Raw genomic sequence first — 19,775 nt, 5'->3', positions numbered from 1 at the left:
CAAGGACACATGACATACATAGCTCATCATGTTCATAGTGGGAAAAAAGGAGCTCAGCGGGACGGCTTGTCAGCAGAGTGGCGCAGCGGGAGCGTGCTGGGCCCATAACCCAGAGGTCGATGGATCGAAACCATCCTCTGCTAAGCTTCCTTCTTCTAACGCCCAGTTCTTTTCTCCTGGATCGCAGGCACAACATAGCATGAAGAAATTTCGTCAACTTACAGATGCACCTTCTTCTTCGACCACCTCTAGAATCCATTGCCACCCCCTACCTAATCGTTGTAAACCAGTTAGCGTTTTCCTTTCCCCTCCTTTTCCTTTCCTTTCCTTTTCTTTTCTTTTTTTCTTTTTTCTTTTGCCATTCGGGAGGGGGGGGACGGGGGTGGGGAACACAATCCACCCTCCTCACTCATTTCAAAAGAGAGGCGAATCTCTAGCCCTTCTCACTCGAGAATAGTTTAAAAATTTACCGTTCATTTCCAATGGATCAGCATTATTTCTTCCAGGAAATAAAATACACACTTCACTCCAGTTAGGGTTTTATATTTTCTTTACACTCGAAAGAAAAACATTTTTTCTTGATTTCTGCCCGGTGACTATGTTGCATTTTTACTTGGGCGCGAGTCTCCTACCCTTTGTCGCCTCTTTTTTCGCTCCTATGCATGATTTATCAAATTTAGATCAAGTTAATGCGAATGTTTTGTGAATCCTTTTTGAAAGCAATACATGTTGCAATTACCATGAAGACACCATTCGCGTGCACTCTATGGGAAAAACAGAAGCAAAGGAGTTAAATGTGAAATGGCAGGAGAAAATGAAATGAATGTGTTAAAATAAAAAGATCTCTGCATCACTATCTAACTGTCAAGCTCAGGAGGGAAAAACACACACATGGAAGTCTTAGGAAAAAAAATTTTTTTTCCGTTTTTTGAGGAAAACTTTTTAGTGAAAGTACTCTTTAATGAGTCCTTACATTATGACAAGGAAGTATAAATTCCTCCAAACAGGAAGCACCCTAAATAATGAGAATTTTTAAAAATCAAATGGAAAAATAGAAATAAGGTGAAGATGGGGGTAGAGGGACCTGTTCTCTTCCTTTACCTGTTGCTTTGAAGGTGTTCTTATTGGGACATCCACTAAACCAACACTCTTCAACTTATTTTGCCTGCTAACCCTCTAAATTGTTCAGAGGAGGGAATAGCCAGGTTCTGACCAAAACTCTGGGTCCTTTGGCTCTGCAACTTGTGCCACCATGTGATGGAAGGGAGGGCTTACGCCTTCAAGACACCTTTCCTATGGGTCCCCAAGAGGTCGAGGCCACATCACTTCCATGTGTGAGATGTGATGAGATAAGCAGTAAATCACGCTCTAGGAGTAGAGAGCAATCGCGCTCAGCACGCCAAGCAAGAACACTCGAGTATCTGGGAAGGACATGAAATACCTGACCAAAGCGAGTGGGAGGTGGGAGGAACTGAAGCAGGAAACTTGTGCAATGCACAATTCTTTTGTCAAGATAGATAAAACAGCAGATATTAAAGTCCCCACCACTGGAAAGGTCGACGAGGATGGGATTCGAACCCACGCGTGCAGAGCACAATGGATTAGCAGTCCATCGCCTTAACCACTCGGCCACCTCGTCCCACACTGAAGAAGTGCTTTTGAATACTCTTTAAAAGTCTTGCTTTTGGCAAAGCCTTACATTTTCATCTTTCTGTACAGTACCATTCTTCAAAGTCATTTTAAGAGAATTTTCACACAGAACCAGTTCTTTCCCCCTTCCTCTTGGGAGCCTTTCACACTTTGATAATCTTTTAACCTGCTCGTGTCTCCAGCCTCAATTGTCATCCTTCCTCAGTACTCGCATTGCCTTCCAGTCAAGGTAAAATTGTTTCTATTCTCTCCAACCTCCATTAATCTTCTCATTCTTCACTGGCGACACTCTAGTCTCCACCTCTGCCCTCACTTCACCTGTCTTCATTCTCTACACGTTCCTCAGATCTCAGTTTGGGCCTTACAGCTCTTCTCCCCATCTCCCTCCTCTCCCCCTTCCCTTCCGCTTCCCCCCCCCCGCCAATCCTCCTTCGAAAAGCCCTTCTTACTGAGGTTTTACAGTTGAAAAAATTTCGAGAATATGTTTTCTCTCACAAACATATTCTCATTCCATTTCTGCCACAGAATTTTATCCTAATACTATGTATTTTTATGCTCAATTACCCAATCATGCCACTATGCAATAGAAAGTATTTATTTACATTAACTGGAATCTAAATTTCAGTTATTTCCAGTGACTATAAATCTGTGTTTAAGTGTTTTTTTTCTGACTTGAATTACCTTCATATTTAGTAAGAGCATTCAGTAAAAGATATTAATAGCTAATTTTGATAAGGAAGTTGTTATATATGTAAAGTAGAACTGCATTGGTAAGACATCTTTTAGTGAAAAGGCAGGGAATATTTTCTCCCATCAATTCATGCATTTGTGGATGAAAACTTCTTATGGCTGGAATAAGAAGAATTCGGTGAAAATTAGCAAAAAGACCATTAGTTTTGAATAAGTGTGTGGCTTACAAAAGGTGCTTTTATGATTATTTAAGGTGCGTTATTCAAAGTAGAATCTTCAATACATTTCCACTGTTCATCTAAATTTAACAAACGGTGGCAATAAATAAGAGTGATAGTGAGCAGGGTAACTCTAGTAACTACATAAAAATTATTTTTACAAAATATGGATTTCTATTTGAGAGAGTCAAGGAGAATAATTTTTTTATGAGTTTGAATAAGTGTAAAAATATTAAAGCACTAACTTTCTGTGATATATATGTATGTTCCCTTTCGTTAAAACTGTAGTGTTCGTAGTTGGAAGTAGATGAAGAATTTGTCACTTTCTCCTCTGTGAAATTGTATAAAATACACAAAGGAGACGCAGCCCTGTGTCTTGTTTACAGGTGAGACTTTGGAGACACCAATATTCCCATTTGTTTTTTCTTGTCAACAGGGAATATTTTTACCCCTGAAGTAACGTGCCACAGTAAAATGTTGTATAAAAAGTAATAGAATGGCATGATTTGCAAGGGAATGTGAAAGTAGAATCCGTTCACATCCATCGGGAGCCAGCGCGCGATCAGGAAGATACATTTTAGGAAAATGTTTCACTGTCTCCTACTGGATCTGGCCATCTCCAGAGAAGCAACGCTGTAGCTGAGTTGCTCTGGGGCACAGTGCTCTCACTTTTTCCATCTTCCTTAAACACTAGAGCTGAGTTTTCCTGTTCACATTTCTTTTCTCCTCGCCTCTTCCATCCCGGGCTCTCTCCAAAACTAAACGACCCCAGCAATTCCTAGGACGACCGCTCTTTCCGAATAGGCAGAAGAGGATCCGAGCTCTGGGCCAGACCAGGAATCGCAGAGAAAGCCGAGGAGCAGCGCGTCCAGCGAAGTCCTCAGTGAACCCTCGCTAGGAAATGTCGGGGTCGCGTGGAGTAAACTCCGCAGTCACCAGGGACGAAGTCTATAATTCAGTTCATTTGCCCGCTTTTCCAGAACAAGCAAAATTCCTGGTGCAAACTCCCAAAGCAGCGCGTGCAGCATTCCTGCTTCAGTTCCTCCCACCTCCCACTCGCTTTGGTCAGGTATTTCATGTCCTTCCCAGATACTCGAGTGTTCTTGCTTGGCGTGCTGAGCGCGATTGCTCTCTACTCCTAGAGCGTGATTTACTGCTTATCTCATCACATCTCACACATGGAAGTGATGTGGCCTCGACCTCTTGGGGACCCATAGGAAAGGTGTCTTGAAGGCGTAAGCCCTCCCTTCCATCACATGGTGGCACAAGTTGCAGAGCCAAAGGACCCAGAGTTTTGGTCAGAACCTGGCTATTCCCTCCTCTGAACAATTTAGAGGGTTAGCAGGCAAAATAAGTTGAAGAGTGTTGGTTTAGTGGATGTCCCAATAAGAACACCTTCAAAGCAACAGGTAAAGGAAGAGAACAGGTCCCTCTACCCCCATCTTCACCTTATTTCTATTTTTCCATTTGATTTTTAAAAATTCTCATTATTTAGGGTGCTTCCTGTTTGGAGGAATTTATACTTCCTTGTCATAATGTAAGGACTCATTAAAGAGTACTTTCACTAAAAAGTTTTCCTCAAAAAACGGAAAAAAAATTTTTTTTCCTAAGACTTCCATGTGTGTGTTTTTCCCTCCTGAGCTTGACAGTTAGATAGTGATGCAGAGATCTTTTTATTTTAACACATTCATTTCATTTTCTCCTGCCATTTCACATTTAACTCCTTTGCTTCTGTTTTTCCCATAGAGTGCACGCGAATGGTGTCTTCATGGTAATTGCAACATGTATTGCTTTCAAAAAGGATTCACAAAACATTCGCATTAACTTGATCTAAATTTGATAAATCATGCATAGGAGCGAAAAAAGAGGCGACAAAGGGTAGGAGACTCGCGCCCAAGTAAAAATGCAACATAGTCACCGGGCAGAAATCAAGAAAAAATGTTTTTCTTTCGAGTGTAAAGAAAATATAAAACCCTAACTGGAGTGAAGTGTGTATTTTATTTCCTGGAAGAAATAATGCTGATCCATTGGAAATGAACGGTAAATTTTTAAACTATTCTCGAGTGAGAAGGGCTAGAGATTCGCCTCTCTTTTGAAATGAGTGAGGAGGGTGGATTGTGTTCCCCACCCCCGTCCCCCCCCTCCCGAATGGCAAAAGAAAAAAGAAAAAAAGAAAAGAAAAGGAAAGGAAAGGAAAAGGAGGGGAAAGGAAAACGCTAACTGGTTTACAACGATTAGGTAGGGGGTGGCAATGGATTCTAGAGGTGGTCGAAGAAGAAGGTGCATCTGTAAGTTGACGAAATTTCTTCATGCTATGTTGTGCCTGCGATCCAGGAGAAAAGAACTGGACGTTAGAAGAAGGAAGCTTAGCAGAGGATGGTTTCGATCCATCGACCTCTGGGTTATGGGCCCAGCACGCTCCCGCTGCGCCACTCTGCTGACAAGCCGTCCCGCTGAGCTCCTTTTTTCCCACTATGAACATGATGAGCTATGTATGTCATGTGTCCTTGTATATACAGATAAATTTTGGTTTGTTTATAAAATCGAAAGAATAAACTTCCCAGCAATAAGAGGAACAAAGTTCTGTGACTTATTGCACGTGTAAGGACTCAGATCACTCTCAAAATTATCATGCTGGACCCCCAAAATGCCTCACAATAGGATATGCCATATGATTCCATTTCTATGAAGTTCAAGAGCAGGCAAACTGTCTGGTGCTAGAAATCAGACAGCGATTAGCTTGCAGGATGCAATATTGACTGGTAAGGGGGCATAAGGAGATTTTCTGGACTAATGGGAATGCTCTCAGTCTCCAGCTGGGTGGTGGTCACATGGGAGTAGGATACATCGGTAAAGTTTATCAGCTCAAACTACACATAAACTCTTTTCATTTAAAAATATACTTCAATAAAGTATTGGGAAAAGGGTACCACAGAGAAGTAGTAACCTAATGGAAAGGAGAGACGGGGGTGTGTGTGGGGAGAGAGAGAGAAAGAAAGGGGACTAGAGGCAGCAAGGGAAGGAAGGACGGAGCGGGGTCATCCCGGTGGACTCAGGTGCTGGGCGGGTCCCACTGATTCATCCAGTCTCAGCCTCTGAGGCTGTGCTAAGTGGCAGTCATCACCAGGCCACCGAGAGGACGACCGGAATTCACCCACGGGGAGGCACTGACGGAGCACGTAGGTGTTCCGATGCCCCGCGGGCGACAGCGGGGCGGCGATAAGGAAAGAGCGCCCGGATCCCACGCCCTCCAAGGCTCCCACCCCCTCATCAGAAAACTCCCACCTTCCGCCCGCCAGCCGGACAGAGATCCGAATGCCCGTTTTGGCGGCCTCGGCCCCTCAGCACTCCTGGACTCAGCCCTGCTCTCACACAAGAGCCCTCCTCTCCCGCAAACAGCCCTGGCCCAAACCCCGCCCCCCCCCCCGCCCCCCAACACACACACACATCACACTCACACACCAGAGGAGACCATCTGAGCGGCGCTGAGGCCTGTAGCCTGAGCCCTCCAGACAGGTTGACCCAGTTGGAGCCTGGAGACCCAGTGCAATACCTGTGCACACTGCTTGCCACACGCAACATGAGGCCCCACGTTTCCCAGAAAGGCAATGCCAACTGCCCTGAGACAGGCCGCTGCACTAACCAGCCTGCCCCTCTCTGCTCACCCGGAGCCTGCAACCCGCAGGACACACCGAAGAGGCCTCAGCTTTCCCCCTTCGTCCTCCAAAGGGCAGAAAGTCCTGTTTCCAGCTAAGACGAAATCTCAAGGATCAGATACACCCTCCTGCTTGAAAGAAGCAAAACCTGACAAAATAGACGAAACAGTTTTCAAGACACCAAACATCAGGCAAAGAAGGATGGTACTCCCTGACAGAAAAAAAGGAATGAGCGATTTTGCTGGGAATGAGGTGAGATCTAGGACGGCACCCTAGTCCTTACTGCCTTGAGAGAGTTTCCAGGCCCCAGTGCATGCAACAGGAACCCAGGCGGCGGCTGGTGAACTCCCTGAGTTGAAGTGACGGGGCGGATAGTCCAGGAGACCAAGGCAGCTAGAGCTGGCAGGACAGAGTACCGGAAAGGAGAGAGCCGTGAGAAGAGAAACTTCCAGAAAGCACTCCACGTGGAGCTTAGCACTGGTCAGCGCACGCAGGTAGGAAAACTCTGCAAGTGTGGGGAAGGACTTCCCACAAAGATCAGAGAAGTTACCATGATACTGAACTGTCCTTTCAAGTCGGAAGCGACGATATGAGATGCACGTCTGTCTAAGGAATCCAGATTCGATTCCTGTCCTTAAAAGAAAAGAAAAGAAAAGAAAAGTCTGTGTTTTGTGTTTCTTGCTCAAAGTGTTCCAAGTGCTGCCGACATGGAGGGAAGAGGAAGTATCCTGAACCAGTCCACCTGGCGTGGTCCTTCCTCACAGGGCAATCTCGGCTGTCAGTTCCTCTGAAAGAGTCGTCAGAGACGTGGAAAGAACGACCTTTGAAGAACGCCTCTTTACTTTGTATCTCTTGAGGATTTGAGAAAGGACGTTGATTGCGCAACTACTTTGGAAAGAGAATTTAAAAGCGAATAAGCTTGTAACAAAAGGTTGCCAGTAATCTTTTCCACTTTTTCCCGCCCAGTTTTCGTGTTAGGTCGAGCTGCCACTCTTGTGCCCTCTGGCCCTGCACGTCTCTCTGTCCTCAGCCACTTGTCCCGGAGGAAAGAGAACACTGCCTGCCGGGAAGAATGTTGAAGTTGTAGTAGGCCGAGAGCCGAGTTGGCTAAGGAGTGGATAAAAGGTATGCGAGGGAGGTGGATTTGGAACATGCTATTATAGAGAGGACTCTACACTCTTCGCAGTTGTGTGTAGGTTAAGAAGCAAGTTTCCCTGCGCAGATGACCGAAGGGAGTGGCCAGTACGGGGATCGAACCCGCGACCTTGGCGTTATTAGCACCACGCTCTAACCAACTGAGCTAACCGGCCACAGAGCACCAAGGCGTTCTTCTCTTCTTTCGTTCCTCTTGCGCCCTTTCTCCCTCCCCGCCCCCACCCCCCAACCCCTTTAAAAGGTTAAGTTCCAAGTATAGCTTCTCTCAGGAGAATTTGGTTGTTGTTGTTGCTTTCCACCCTTAATAAACAGAATGAGACGCTTTCTCTTGAAAGAAAACCAGAGGGAAAGAAGGCACACTGGTTTTCAGTCGTATTCCTGGACGTGAAAGAGGAAGCCGACGTTTTTGGAGGAAGCTGTCGGCCAACGGCCGGGGGAATCCATGGAATATGTGCTGTTGTGTAAATGGCTGGCAGTCAGCCCCTGAACTAGGAGTGAGTGCAGGCTCTGTCATACAAGACGGAATATGGTGCCTGAAGGATATTCCGACGGGTCCGATTGTCGATGCTCGCGGAGTCCCCCAGGTTTCCGGGTGAGACTTGGTCGGCGTCCGGGAGCCGCCTCACCTACCTGGTTTCTCGGAAGGTTCCTGAGAGGTTCAGGAGGATGCTTCAAAAAGCAGACTCCGGAGAGGTGAGATGTTTCCGCCCAGTTTCGAACCGGGGACCTTTCGCGTGTGAGGCGAACGTGATAACCACTACACTACGGAAACTGCGCTTCCCCTGCTTGTGTTTATTCCCCCCCCACCCCCCCCACCCCCACCCACCCCCCCCACCCACCCCCACCCACCCCCACGCCCCCCCGCTGGTGTGTCTAAGAGAGAAGAGACTTTCTGGCTAGCCCAGGTTCGGCCACGTTGAATTGCTTCTCTCTTCCAGGAAATGATCGGGGTTACTGCGCTTTTGTATTAAAACCAATAATACTAAAGTCAATGAGTCACACCAGGCAAATACTACCCTTAAGCGAAGAATTCCTTTCCAAAGGCAGGACAGACATTTTAGGCAGCGTCCGGGTACAGTAGATTTCTGAAAATTGCTCGATTTTGTCCTATGTGGGTTATGTGACCTTAGGAAGTTCTGTGATCACCATCTCTTAGGTGCCAGAACATGATCGCAGAAAAGTAACCGGGATTCGGTGCCCTTGAACTCTGGCAGCTGCCCATTCTGTGCCGGGGCAGTGTTTGACCGACAGAAACCGAGGGACGACGGAGAGGGGGAAATGCCCACTGGTCTGCCAGGCCGTCCTTTCTTGTCCCCTCTGACCTCAATTCTGTGCCAACTGAGCACTAATCAACCAGAGTCAGACTAAAATTGCTGTTGTTGATAACATCGTTAATGTAGTAAAATTGCTGTTATAGATGTCATCACTAACGTCCAAAGTCAGTTTGTTTCTGCAGGGCAAGTTGAGCTAAGAGATCCCCGAGCCGTGGACCACCTGGCCAGAGAATGGTAAACCGGAAACATCCTGACTCCTGAAGCAATGATTCCGAAATGTCAGAAGTCGGTGGTCAATGCCAGCTTCTTTGTTCCCCCCCCTTTAAAAACACCCGCATCTCAAAGACGAAGGCGGAGTGGACGTGAGACTTGTCTCGCAGTCCCTTGCTTGGCGCCGTGCAACCCAAGGCTTCCTTTTGGACAAAGGGCTGCTGTCCGAGTTTGGCTTTCTGTGTAGAGGGCACAGCAGATCTTTGGTGGGTTACACATGGAGCAGCTAGGTATCCGAGGACCATGGAAAGTAAACGTTTGTCTTTGCCCGAAGAGGTACTGCGGGAAACGGTGGTTAAAAGTTTTAAGCGAAAAGCTGTGCTCTGTCGCGGCCGGTTAGCTCAGTTGGTTAGAGCGTGGTGCTAATAACGCCAAGGTCGCGGGTTCGATCCCCGTACTGGCCACGGTCGCTTTTACTCCTTGCCACCCAAGGTGGTTACACGTCTCTAGCTGAGACTTACAAAGCTCAGGTTACTTAAAGAAAAGAAAGAAAAAAAAAAAAAAAAAAAAACCAACACGTCACTCGCGTTACCCCCTCGTTTTGGAACTGTCGAACCAGCGCTCTTCTGGAAGTCGCGGTGCTGGGAAGCAAGCTGCGGCCTGGAATCTTGAGTGCGTGGTGGTCAGGACCAGCTGCGCTATCCGGTCCGCGCAAGCCCGGCTTTTCTGGATTTACCATTGCCTCAGTCAAAGCCTCTTGTCTTTCTATTCGGAAGGGGTTGAGGGGTAAACCAGTGAGGCTAATATTGGTGAAGACACTCGTAGATCCACATTGTTTCTTTCTTTCTTCTTGTTCTTCCTCCTCCTCTTCTGTTTTCTTAAAGCCTCTTTGATTTGAATCTGTGTATAGGTGTCTCTGTGGGATCCTTTCTCCATATTTGCGGTATGAGATTGAAACCAGAAAACGTTAGATTGTGAACGTTCCTGTGATCGCCTTTGAAGGGTCCTTCCGAGTTGCGCAAGAGGCGGGATTGATTGCCCTGTGGGGCAACAAGAAGCAAGGTGAGGGAGCTTTTCCCAGCACGTCATTGTGATCCGAGAAAGTTTGAAGAACTGGTCGGCGTGTCAATTGCAAGGCGATTGGGTGTCAAAAGGGTTCCGAGCCAGCCAGGAGTCGAACCTGGACTCTTCTGATCCGTAGTCAGACGCGTTATCCATCGCGCCACTGGCCCCCACACGAAACAAGCGCTTAAGTATGCCTGTTTCATTAAATGAGACCTCCGAAGTCGCTGGTTCCGGAATGAGGATAGAAATAACCGCAAAACCTTTGACTCCGACAGATTCATGTAATTTGCGGTGAGTGTACATAATACAACGTTGTTTTCAATTTCTATATTTAAAATCATAAGAATTGTAACCCTTAGAACATTCCATACGTGATAGCAAGAATGTCATTCCCTGAAAGCAAGTTTTCGCCTGCGAGTGCTCTTTGCTAATTTTTGCAGTCAATCTGTTGATCTGCCATGCTTCCACCCGCGTCATATATTCTTACGTACTTCTATTGGACCCTGAGGATGTGTGCGCGGATGACTAATGACTGCCCTGTATTCTCTTTAATTAAGTGTTATAAAGTAGTGCACATTTATTTGGTTTGGAAATGCATTCGGCTGTAAGAATCACATCTTTTCCTCTTACTGTTAAAAGAGTAAGCCTCACTAAGAGGGAGAATCATGGGCAAATTCTGTGATAAACCATGCATCGGATAAAAGCATGCAAAAGTCAACGGTAAAGGCAAAAAGAGGCAAGAATTCAGTCATTCAGTAAAGGTACACACATTCCAGAAATCAAATTTGACACAGAATGTGGGAAGTTAGGAACTGATTTAATACCACATACATTTCAAACACACAGACATGCTCTTTTTAGACAATTTGGTTGTATGTTTAGTTTAGTTTTCAAATTGGGCAAAAGAGACGCCTCAAAATGTACAACTGCCTCGAGAGAAGGATCTTGGATGTTGAGAGAGAGACACGGTATGGTAATGTTCTTGACGGCACAAACTTGGAATCCAGAATGCAATGCTGTCTCATCCCAGCTTTGCCATCTTTCACCTAACTGGCTTTTGCAATAAAAGAGAGGTGTACAGTGCTAACAGAAATGTGAAGATTTACTTAGAAAGTTTTATCTGAAGGAGTAATGGTGGAGGTCAAGTTTCAAGGTTGAGGAGATGTTCACTAGGTATAGAGAAGTATTTGAGGTAGAACGAATAATATGTGCACACATCCCTGGGAAATAAGAGGAACTGCTTGCAACTAGGACAGTGTGGTTGGGAGAGAGGGGGCAGTGAGGTACAAAATGAAGCTGAAGACATAGGAGTGGCCATGGAGAGGATTTCAGGCCATAATCTTCAGGGCCACATAATAAAATAGCCATCAGATGTTTAGGTGATAGGCAACTCTTTTAGAAACACTGCTTTCTGTCTGTCATACTTTTGTCCTCTCAAAGTTCACAGCATCTGAGATCTAGTCTGACCTAATCTAAGCAAAAGCCAGCTAAAATCCCCCCAAACATTTGAGAAAACTCCCAGGCATTCAGATCATGGGACTCCCCTTAGTCCACGAGGGACAAGAGCCAGGGTCCCTGTAGAGAGGAAGTACTACTGGCACTGGCGTCCCAGGAAGGGAGGCGTTTAATCTCCATCTTTAAAATAGACATTTTTACTTCTGGTAATGGTAAAAGTTAAATGGTTAAAGCAGATGTAATGGTATGTTTTGGTTTTTGTTTTTTTTTTAATGGTTAAAGCAGATGTAAAAGGTATGTTTAATAGGTCGCAAAACAGGCTGTTCTAGTCAGGGTTAAGTTTTAGTTAAATCATATGTAAGCCATAATGACTTCCCCATATCTTAATGTGTGAACATTTCTTCCATAACCATCAAGTAGAAATACTGTATGCGGTACTTCATGTGTTTTTGTAAATAAGAAAATCGGTGCCTAAAACACACACACCACCAGCTCAATATACTATCAGAACATTTCCCCCTGTCCTTTCTCTCTTCTGAGAAATCCCTCACACAGCCCGGCAAATCTAGAGTGCGCTGTTCATGGTCCTGACTCCGGGAAGAGGCGGGTTTCCTGGTGGCAACGCGGGCCATCTCCGCCCGCCGGGCACGCACCTTGAGTTGAGCGGGATGCCGAGCCCCTGAAGCGTCCGAGAGGAGCCCCTGCCGGCCTCGGTACCCTGCCTGCGAGGGTCCCCGCGCCCCATTCCGCGTACGTCTGTCCCACAGACTTGTCTCTAAACACACACGCCGGTAAACCCACCCTCACCCCTTTCCGAGCCCGGCCGGGACTGTTCTGTGCCTAAAGGCAACTGCCTTTTGAACCCACGCAAGCGACAGGTCTCTGCGCCCAAAGGACAACTCGTGGCAGCGAGCGGCCACCCCTCCCAGGCAAGCCTAGGTGGCTGAGGCGACTCGGCCTACGGATCCCGGCGCGCAGCCTGGGCTTCCGGAGAAGGGGCGGCTTGGCCTTGACCGCGTTGTGGAAACACCTGAGCAGAGAGACCCGGATCAAGGCGGGCTGCAGACCGAGTCCCTGAGGGTATTGACGGGGGTACGAACGCGGACCCCGGGAACTAGGAGAAAAAGGAAAGGACAGTGAGGTTAAGCAACGGCCTCTGCCGGACACGAAATCTCCGTGTAGTTTCTGGGGACGGGAAACGTTTCTGATTCATTTCCTCCGCCCCCTCCTCCATTCCTTTCCACCTTCTCCACACACAAATTTTATATTGAAGGTTTCTGAAAATATTTCTGGCAAGGAAAAAAGAAAATGCCAGAGATGGAAGACGTCTGGAAACATCACCTTTTGTTTTTCGTTTGTTTGTTTTACATCCTTGTTTGTCTGATGGCATTCATTCACTTATTCAATTCTAATTGCGGTAAGCACACCTCAGCTGCTTCCTGGCCATTTGCTTGCATTTCAAATCATTTGCCTATACAGTGAAAGTGAAAACAGTAAGGTCTGGTGAAGAAAATTTAGCAAAATACTCCATGCCTTTGAGACGAGCAACTATATGTTAGACAGGACATAATAAGGACTAAGCATACAAGAAAGATTGCTACACTGTACCCCCCCAAAACTGAACACGTTTTTCCTCAAAAGTCCATTCGGAGAGAAAAACACTAGGCACAGACTGGAAGGACATACTCATAATTCACACATTGTAAAAGGTGTTGGAGTCCGAGGAACCTACAGAAATGTGAAAATCCAGTAAGTACTTTAACAAGATGTAGGTCTGAGCACTGCTGCTGTGAGGATAGGTTGGAAGCCCTTTGTTTTGAGGTCTGGCACCTTCGAGAGGGCAGCAAGGTAGTAAGGAAGTAGTTGTACTTGTGGGTAAAGTGGCAAAAGCCTGGGCAGAGCACTGTTTCCGCCCGGTTTCGAACCGGGGACCTTTCGCGTGTAAGGCGAACGTGCTGACCGCTACACTACGGAAACGTCACACGCACGTTGCGTTTTACAAGTCCAATAAAACGGCATTTCCTTGGTGCTCCCCAAGTCTAATAATTTTGAGTATTTCTCTTCTAGTATATTTTCACTCACTCACTTTGCTTTCCCTCCTTTTGAAAAACGTGTTAAAATAAGAATATAGGAACTCTACGACTCATAACCAAACGTAACTCAAAAGCAGAGTCCAAATTCCTTCCCCAACATCAGGCAGGGTAACCTCAGGCTCCTAGGGCATGTGATTACAAGGAACTACCCGATACTACCCTGTGACTTTCATTTCCATCTCTCTTGCTCATCGTAGGACCCAGGACATAACACACAGAGCCCTGAAGACCCCCAAACTACCGAGAGGGCATGCTTGTCTGGAGGAGACTGCTGAGCGGGGCGGGGTGGGCTGTGCCCCAGGGGGGAGTGACAAAAAGAGTAGTGTTTGGGAATTCATGGGACCGGACTTTGTGCCGAGTACGTTGAGGTGGGAGTCGTCAGTCAACTTCTTATCCAGTGTCACTCACACTGCCCTGGAACGCCTGTGCTTCGAGCCATGTCAATCTGTGCAACAGCTGACGTAGTAGCCTATACTTTATTTTTCTCCTCACTTCACCTGCCCTTCGTCACTGTATTTGTCCACTTCCCAGCTTTTACCTCAAGGATCAGGAAGGTGCTCAGCAGCAAAACCATGGTCTTTCCTCGAATTCTCTGTGAGAAATTCGTGATAGGACAGCTCTGCATCAGCACGTCTGACAAAGAGCAAAGCTGAAAACTCCTGCTCTCAGCAACTCAAACTTGGATTGGTCACAAGGTTGCAGGAAACAGAGAAGAGAGACAGTATTTCCCAGCTAGCAAGATTGGAGTCCGTTTTTTCCCTGATATCGAGTTGGCAGCATAAATGATGATTTATTATTTTCCAATAATTTGATTAGAAGTTTATTGTAAAGCAAGTAATGAGTAGCCCCCAACGTGGCCAATCCTGACCCTACCAGATGTCCTGAAAAAGTATGCAAGCCTGAGGTAGCAAAGGGCACATGCACTGAGTATTATAATAAGTTTGCACGAAATCAGTTAATTACTTTTAAAATTGCCAAATGAAACCACAGAGATAAATGGTCGTTCATTTTCTGGTACAGATGAACTTATTTGCAAGGCAGAAATAGAGACAAAGATGTAGGGAACAAAGTTATGGATACCAAGGTGGGAAGGGGGAGTGAGATGAATTGGGAGATTGGGATTGACATATATACACGACTATGTATAAAAGAGATAACTAATGAGAACCTACCATATAGCACAGGGAACTCTACTCAATGCTTGTGGTGACCTAAATGGGAAGGAAACCTGAAAAAGAGGGGATATATGTGTACGTATAACTGATTCACTTTGCTGTACAGCGGAAACAGACACAACATTGTAAAGCAACTACACTCCAGTAAAAATAAACTAAAAAAAAAAAAAAAAAGGAGGAAACGGTTATAACACCACTTGATTTACACTACTCTAATTTATATTAGAATTTTTTCCTTGTTCTTTTATTTGTTTTGGATTAGATTTGACTAAAGGCAAATGAGTAAAAACAACTCCAGATTAAGTAATGGGTGTGGAAAATAGCTGTAAACATATGAAAGTGCAGAAATTGAAAGCACACCCATTGAAACTAGATCACTAATTCAGTAGCCTTGCCTCACACTGTATGGTCCACGTAACAGTAATGTAGACGTCACTCATCTGGGAGACTGTAGAAATGGTGACTTTCAGGCCCTGTTGCAGATGTAGTAATCTAAAATCCTCACTGTAATGGACCATGGCAGGTCATTCATGTGCTCACAAAATTTTGAGAAGCATGGCTCTAAGGCGCTATTCAATGTGCCAAAAAGTTATCTGGCGCAAAACTGGGGGGATCTGAGGGGAGAGGTTGACCATTCAATGAATCAATCAAGAAAAACAAACGTCTCCGTTGTGTTAAAAGTTCTAGGAGGCAAAAATAATTGAAGAGATCACACAAAACCGAACTGGCAATGTCTGACACCTGATCTAAAAGGTAAAGGAAAGACCAAGAAGCAATTATTCTAGGCAATTCTAATCTTCATCTCAGGATTTCAGGGCAAGTATTCTGGGTTTTTAGCACCTTTCAACGTTCTTGGGAGAGTTGTTGATATTATATTTATTTTGTAAGCAAGGGGACTAATGCTGTCCTCTCTCCTCCTAGGACTTCAACGCATATAAACTCCAGTTAGTTCCAATTTTTATTTGCCATATTTAAAACAGTGCCTCCTAAGGCCCCGCTGGGATTCGAACCCAGGATCTCCTGTTTACTAGACAGGCGCTTTCACCAACTAAGCCACAGAGCCAATTATAACATCATGCTGATTCTGATAGTATTTGAAGTAGATGTCACTTTCCTGTTTCACCAATGCATTTCTCAAGAATTTTTGACTAATGATAGAGTCTCGGGACTATTTCTCAGAATTTCTATCAAGTTCTTTTACTTTCTCTCGCCTGAAATAGGCACAGAAGTTTACATGCTGTGCCAAGACACGAAAAACTTTCTGAGCCTCTGGACCCTTGAAATAGGTAGCCAAACCACTTCACTTCTAGGAGCTTCTACAACTTCGTTATAGGACATATTTCTCAGTTTCAAATCTGCAATTGGGAAACGATGGTGCTTATCGGTCTTGAAACATAACATGAACTGGAGCACTTTGAAGGACTTCACCACACCTTTTGCTACTCTTACTGCGAAAAAGCAATATCTTACAAAAGAGAAATGTGCTTTCCAATATTGATATTGGAGCTATGTGGCAGGTAAAGGTATGCAAAAGGAAAAAAGAAGGTAAGAATTCAGCAAATGTATACACGTTAAGAACGATGTTTGACACAGAAATATAGACAATATGAAACTTAGGCAGACATGTCTTACTTAAGAATGTCATAAAGTTCTTAACTGGTCCTAGTTCCTGAAATAAACAATCAGTGCATAAATATCAGAGAGTTGTCCTCTCCTTTGAGAATGAGAGGCAGTATGGAATGATGCTTGAGAGCACAAACTGTGATGCCAGGCTCCATTGGTTCTTTGTTCCAAACCTGTCATTGTATTTGTGACCTTGAGAAAATAATGTAAAATATCTATTTCTTGTTTTCATTTACTCAAATTCTTTGGGGAGTGCTGGCAGATAGTGTAGGTTATGACTAGCCTCAATCTATAAGACTTCTACAAGCGTGTTATATCTAGGCCAGGTACACAACATTGCTTCCTGAGCTGATAGAGAATAGTGTAAGGAAACTGCCTGTATCTCTTGCAATAGCAGGCAATTTGTTTCCTTTTGTTGTTTATTTCAACAGCTATAGCTGCCTTCTGTAAAGGTAGGTCACATTTTCCACTCATTTCTATTTGAAGAACTCCTTTGTTGTAATCAAATCTGTATGATTTAAAATTTTCTGCCCAATGCAATACACCTCTCCTATTGTATTTTAAGTATCAGGTATTATGTGTATTAATGGGAAGACTAAATTAAATTAGGAACCACCTCCATTTATGCATATCAGAGATGCCTAAAACTTAAACACACACACACACACACACACACACACACACACACACAAATCCACCCAGCATTAAAATAATCTATGAAGTCTTTAAGAACAAAAAGGAAGGTGTGATGAATATTACCTGGGAGAAGTCTGAGTTCTGTGAAGAACCCACCAAAGAACATTGAACTAGCCACTGTTCTTTCTGAAAAACTTGGATTTTATAATGGGACCATGGTGTGATAGATAAACCCAGTTTTGTGGGGCAGGATGTAACAAAGAGAAGTGGTTCAGATGTTTATTGGCCCAAATGGAAATATTTTAGGGCCAAGATAGGAAAGAAAACACTTTGGGTGTGATTTGAAACTTTGTGAGAGAAACCCACCAAACTTCAAGTTCAACATAAACCAGATGGCTCCATTTCAGATGTCTTTTACAGGTTAAAGACAAATCTCGTTGGTCTGGTTTGCATTTCAGTGTGCGAATGGGACTCTAGGAGAGTATTTGGCAGGACAAGTATACATCATCTAGCACAGATAACCATATAAATATCTCTGCCATGTCCCTCACCAAAATAAAACATCAATATCACATTCCTTCAGCTTTGAACAACTACCTATCATGGACCTACTGTCAACCAGGCGTTTGCCTCAACACTGATTTCAGTGGTGGCAAAGAGATATGTTTCTTATCGTAATTTTTAACATTAAATTTTTATCTTGGAATAATTTTAGAAAAGTTGCAAAGACAATACAGAGAATTGCCTTATACCCATTACCTAGTTTCCCTTAATATTAGCTTCTTCCATTACCATGGTACCTTTTTTAAAACTAAGAAACCAACGTGGGTACTTTACTAATAACTAAACTCCTGACTTTGTCTATATCACACCAGTTTTTACACTAATGTCCCTTTTGTTTCCAGGATCCTACATTGTATTCAGCCTCCTCTAGTCTGTGACAGTTTCTCAGTTTTGATGAACTATTTCTGTAGTATACTTGACTGTTTTCCAATCTGGGTTTGTCTGATATTTTTTACATGATTGGTTTGGGGTTATAGGTTTTTGTGGGAGACCACAGAGATAAAGTACTGGTCCCATCGCATCATAGCAGATGTTACGTGATAGGAGCATAGCTTACCATTGGTGATGCCAACCTTGATCATTTTTAAGGTAGTGTTTGCCATTTTTCTCCCTTGTGAAGTTCCTGTTTTTTTTTCCTACTTCCTACTCTACTATTTAGAAGTTAGTCACTAAGTATGGCCCATATTCCGGAAGGGAGGGGATTAAGCTTCATCTCCTGGGGGGGTGGGGGGGAGTATTTACTTATATTAGTTGGAATTCTTCTGTAAGGAAAATGTTTCCCCTCTCCTGTATTCATTGATTGATTGATTTATATCAGTATGGACTCGTGAATATGTATTTTATACTTTGGATGATAATCCAAAACCACACTATCTGTTGTTCAAACTGTTCCAGCTTTGGTCATTGGGAGCTCTTTCCCTGTTATAAAGAGACAACTGGCAAAGCTGTTTCTTTCCTACTGTGTTGATATTAATAAATTTTTTTTTCACACATCATATAAAAAAATCGTGTTTCATCTTTCGCTGAACTAGTTAAGACCCAAGTGTGGAAGTGTAGAAAGTGTGGATGGTTTCCCAGTTTATTTTTGGACGAAAATAATCCAATAGGGTCAGTTTCTTTGCAAGAATCAGTTACCCAGAGGAAAAATAATATGCCCAAAGCAGCTCTATTTCCCTTGCTGGTCACTCACTACTATCCTTTCGCCCTGTAGATGGGATTCAAAGGAGGACTTCAACCTTGAGGGAAATCAAAGATGTATGTCTAAATTTTTTTGAAGTTCTCCGCGCGAGGTTTGTCTCTCACCCTGACGTTAATTGTGACATCGCAGTGCACCTGAGGCTGGAAGAGCTCTCATCTGTGTTGAAATCTAAGAGGAAACCCTTGTGGCACAACTTGCCCGGTACGGGGATCGAACCCGCGACCTTGGCGTTATTAGTACCACGCTCTAACCAACTGAGCTAACCGGCCAGCGAACCGCTCGTTTGTTCCTCTGTAGGCAATTAAATGAAAAGGAAACAAAATGGTTTCTTCAAATTCTCGGGGCGGGGAGCCGGGGGGCCGTGGGGCCGGAGGGGTGGGGCGGGGGGAGGCGGGGAGGGAGGAGAAGGAAAGGGAACACGACGAACCGAAACAACCGAAAAGTAACGTTAATTTTTTAAAGCTCCACATTCTTCCTATTTCACTCTCCCCCATCTCGGAGTGAGGAAAAAGAAAAAGAGAAAGAAAACATTTGGCCTGATTGAACTCTGCTTCTTGGGGGCCTCTCTCCAACTGACGAGTCTGAGCCCCGCCAAAAGATCAGATTCAAAGTCCCCGAGTGAGGCTTCCTTCCTCCTACCTATTTAAAATAATTTATAAAAATAAATTATTTTAAAAATAATTTTATTTCATACTATCAGAGTCCTTAATCCATCTGGAATTCATTTTTGTTAATTGTATGAGATGAAGCAATTTTCTTTTCTCTGAAGAGTTTAGCTACTTGTACCAACTGCACTTGAAAAGTTCATTAACTTCCTGCCGTTCTAAAACGACGAATTTAGCCCTCTTTTTCATATTCTATACCCTCCCCGTAAGGGATCTCACCTTTTCCGAAGGTTTCGATATTCTAAGGTACATTGACAATGCTCCAATCTTTCCCTAGCCCTCACCAGACACTCCATACATTCATTTGCCCTAACCAAAAACCTTTGCTTTATCCCGGATTCCTCTCTTCATCTCACACCTCACAACCCCTTTAAGAGCAAATCGATTAAATATATATATAAATCTGACCACTTCTCACCACTTGCATTGTAAGCATCCTCGTCTGGGC

The 19,775-nt window shown here is 44.4% G+C and overlaps 10 non-coding genes across 10 annotated transcripts; 2 read left to right on the top strand and 8 right to left on the bottom strand.

Annotated features, from left to right (window-relative positions):
• Positions 1–71: 71 nt before the first annotated feature.
• On the top strand, positions 72–143 carry TRNAM-CAU (transfer RNA methionine (anticodon CAU)). The gene has a single exon. It is a non-coding gene; the product is annotated as a tRNA-Met (tRNA).
• Positions 144–1,557: 1,414 nt separating this feature from the next.
• On the bottom strand, positions 1,558–1,639 carry TRNAS-GCU (transfer RNA serine (anticodon GCU)). The gene has a single exon. It is a non-coding gene; the product is annotated as a tRNA-Ser (tRNA).
• Positions 1,640–4,925: 3,286 nt separating this feature from the next.
• Positions 4,926–4,997, bottom strand: TRNAM-CAU (transfer RNA methionine (anticodon CAU)). The gene has a single exon. It is a non-coding gene; the product is annotated as a tRNA-Met (tRNA).
• Positions 4,998–7,450: 2,453 nt separating this feature from the next.
• On the bottom strand, positions 7,451–7,524 carry TRNAI-AAU (transfer RNA isoleucine (anticodon AAU)). Its single transcript has one exon. It is a non-coding gene; the product is annotated as a tRNA-Ile (tRNA).
• A 544-nt stretch (positions 7,525–8,068) lies between these two features.
• TRNAV-CAC (transfer RNA valine (anticodon CAC)) lies at positions 8,069–8,141 on the bottom strand. Its single transcript has one exon. It is a non-coding gene; the product is annotated as a tRNA-Val (tRNA).
• Positions 8,142–9,243: 1,102 nt separating this feature from the next.
• Positions 9,244–9,317, top strand: TRNAI-AAU (transfer RNA isoleucine (anticodon AAU)). The gene has a single exon. It is a non-coding gene; the product is annotated as a tRNA-Ile (tRNA).
• Positions 9,318–10,012: 695 nt separating this feature from the next.
• Positions 10,013–10,085, bottom strand: TRNAR-ACG (transfer RNA arginine (anticodon ACG)). Its single transcript has one exon. It is a non-coding gene; the product is annotated as a tRNA-Arg (tRNA).
• Positions 10,086–13,277: 3,192 nt separating this feature from the next.
• On the bottom strand, positions 13,278–13,350 carry TRNAV-UAC (transfer RNA valine (anticodon UAC)). Its single transcript has one exon. It is a non-coding gene; the product is annotated as a tRNA-Val (tRNA).
• Positions 13,351–15,630: 2,280 nt separating this feature from the next.
• TRNAT-AGU (transfer RNA threonine (anticodon AGU)) lies at positions 15,631–15,704 on the bottom strand. The gene has a single exon. It is a non-coding gene; the product is annotated as a tRNA-Thr (tRNA).
• A 3,153-nt stretch (positions 15,705–18,857) lies between these two features.
• On the bottom strand, positions 18,858–18,931 carry TRNAI-AAU (transfer RNA isoleucine (anticodon AAU)). Its single transcript has one exon. It is a non-coding gene; the product is annotated as a tRNA-Ile (tRNA).
• Positions 18,932–19,775: the final 844 nt, after the last annotated feature.

This window comes from Eubalaena glacialis, chromosome 7, assembly GCF_028564815.1.
Source record: "Eubalaena glacialis isolate mEubGla1 chromosome 7, mEubGla1.1.hap2.+ XY, whole genome shotgun sequence".
Lineage (NCBI taxonomy): Eukaryota > Metazoa > Chordata > Mammalia > Artiodactyla > Balaenidae > Eubalaena > Eubalaena glacialis.
Note: the sequence above shows the minus strand (reverse complement) of the source record. Positions and strands in the feature narration are given on the sequence as shown.